The sequence below is a fragment of the Notamacropus eugenii genome, chromosome 1, assembly GCF_028372415.1.
Source record: "Notamacropus eugenii isolate mMacEug1 chromosome 1, mMacEug1.pri_v2, whole genome shotgun sequence".
Classification (NCBI taxonomy): domain Eukaryota; kingdom Metazoa; phylum Chordata; class Mammalia; order Diprotodontia; family Macropodidae; genus Notamacropus; species Notamacropus eugenii.
In genome coordinates this window covers 460,326,732-460,329,291 of record NC_092872.1, presented here as the reverse complement: position 1 = coordinate 460,329,291, position 2,560 = coordinate 460,326,732, and the positions used below count along the sequence as shown (strand labels likewise).

At 40.1% G+C, this 2,560-nt stretch overlaps 1 pseudogene; it reads left to right on the top strand.

Moving 5' to 3' along the window:
* The first annotated feature begins 649 nt into the window (after nucleotides 1-649).
* LOC140526792 (protein transport protein Sec61 subunit alpha-like) lies at nucleotides 650-2,062 on the top strand (annotated as a pseudogene).
* The last annotated feature ends 498 nt before the right edge of the window (nucleotides 2,063-2,560 follow it).

Genomic DNA, 2,560 nt, shown 5'->3' with positions numbered 1-2,560 from the left:
GCCTACAGAAAAGCAGAGTAGCACCACACAAAAACTGGTTGCTATAGAGGGTCATATCCAGTCATATTTATTTGTCCCTTGCCATTGGACCTAGAAGGGTCTGGAGGAGAAAGTAAAGTTGGTAACTTTGCACAGCCCTCCCTCACTTTACCAGTTCACTTGCAAGTCATGGCATGACCTTCCTGATGTCATGGTCCTCTTTGAGAATGAAGGACAAACAAAAACCTGTGACTGTTGCAAGCCACCCCACTGGGAACCAAACTGTCTATTTTCATTTGGAAAAAAACAACTCCTTTCCTCCTTCTTTCCTCCCTTCCTCCCTTCCTTCCTTCTTTCCCTCTTCTCTTTCCTTCCTTTCTCTTCCCTTCCATTCCTCTGTCCACATAGGGTATCCTACCCTTACCTGTGGGAGCTCTATCCAAAGGAATATAAATTTTGGTAGCTGAAATCTAGCAAAATACCTTGGGTTTTAAGGGATAGATTTCTTTCTTAAAATTCATGTCTTGAGGGAGCAGCATTGCTATTGATGTGTCTCTCTCTGCCTCATTCTCTGTGCCTCTGTCTCCTGCTGGCCAAGTCACACTGCTTGAGGGACTGAGGCCCTGTTTCTTGAGCTCAAGCATCTGGCACCATGGCAATGGGCATGGGCATGGGCATTAAGTTTCTGGAAGTCATCAAGTCCTTTTGCGTCATCTTCCTAGAGATCCAGAAGTCTAAAAGGAAGATCCAATTTAAGGAGAAGGTACTGTGAAATCTGTCCACACTCTATATTTTTAGTATGTTGCCAGAATCCTCTCTTTGGTATCATGTCATCAGATTCAGCTGATCCTTTCTATTGAATGAGAGTGATATTGGCCTTTAACAGAGGTATGCTGTTGGAGCTGGGTATATCTCCTATTGTTATCTCTGGGCACATCACACAGCTTCTGACTGGGGTGAAGATAAATGAAGTGGGTGACACCCCAAAACACTGTGTTCTTTTCAATCAATATTTGGCATGATCATTACTGTTGGCTAATCTATTGTGTATGTAATGACTGGAATGTAAGGAGATCCCTCTGAAATAGGTGCTGAGATCTTCCTCCTGATCACCATTCAGCTCTTTGTTGCTGGATTAATTGTCCTGCTTTTGGATGAACTCTTGCAGAAAGGTTATAGTCTTGGCTCTGGAATCTCTCTCTTCATTGCTACCAACATCTGTGAGACCATTGTGTGGAACTTTAGTCCTACCACTATCAACACTGGCCAAGGTATGGAATTTGAAGGTGCCATCATTGTCTTGTTCCATCTGCTGGCTACATGAACAGATAAAGTTTGGGCCCTTTGAGAAACTTTCTACCACCAAAACCTCCCCAAGCTCATGAATCTCATCTCCACCTTCTTTGTATTTGAGGTTGTTATCTATTTTCATGACTTCAGAGTTGATCTTCTCATCAAATCAGCATGTAGCCTTGGTCAGTACAATACTTATCCCATCAAGCTTTTCACTACTTCCAAAATTCCCATCATCCTTCAGTTGGCTCTAGTGTCTAATCTGTATGTCATTTCCCAGCTATTACCTATTTACTTCAGTGGCAACTTACTGGTTTACCTATTGAGCACCTGGTTTGATATGTCTTTTGCGGATCCAGCTCATGCTTATACAGTTGGTAGCCTTTGCTATTACCTATCACTCCCAGAATCCTTTGGCTCTTGTTAGAAGACCCTGTGCATATAATTGTATGCAGTATTCATGCTGGGTTGATGTGCGTTCTTTTCCAAAATATGGATGGAAGTCTCAGGCTCCTCAGTCAAAGATGTTCCAAAACAGCTAAAGAAACAGCAGATGTTGATGAGAGGTCACAGAGAAGCTTCCATTGTCCATGAACTTAATAGAAACATTCCCACAACTTCCACATTTCATGGACTGTGCATTGGAGCCCTTTCAGAGCTGGCAGATTTCCTCTTAGTTTTTGGATCTGGAACAGAAATCCTGCTTGCTGTAACCATCATTTACCAATACTTTGTAATTTTTGTCAAAGAATAGAGTGAAGCTGGCAGCATGGGGGCTCTCTTTTTTTAAAACTTTGCTTCTTCATGGACCTAGAAGATGGAAAGTGTTCTTGAATTGTCTAAGAAGAGAAAATAAATAATCAAAATCCTGTTATAAGTGCTCTTACTTAAGGAGAATTACATATGCCATGGTATAAGAATTTTTGTTTAATATTCTTTCATTCCAACATTTTTGTATCATATATACACTTTTTTAAAATGCTAGAAAATGTCAAGAATCTTGTTTTTAGTCCTAGTATTAGCAAAAATAACTATAGAAATGGAATTTTCCTTATTTGATATTTGTCCCTTGAGTTTAATTCATGTAAATGATGAATAGTTTTCCAAAGTATCATCATATTTTTAAAGAAAAAAAATCATGTCTTAAAACCAATTTGGCTCTGCTTGATTGGGCAACAATAGTCCCAGCCCAATAGTTCACCTCAGTGGTCATTGTTTAGGCACAGATAGCTCAGAATGAATGTGAATAGTAATTGTTTCTATTTTGGCCAGAAACCCTGAGGGTCTT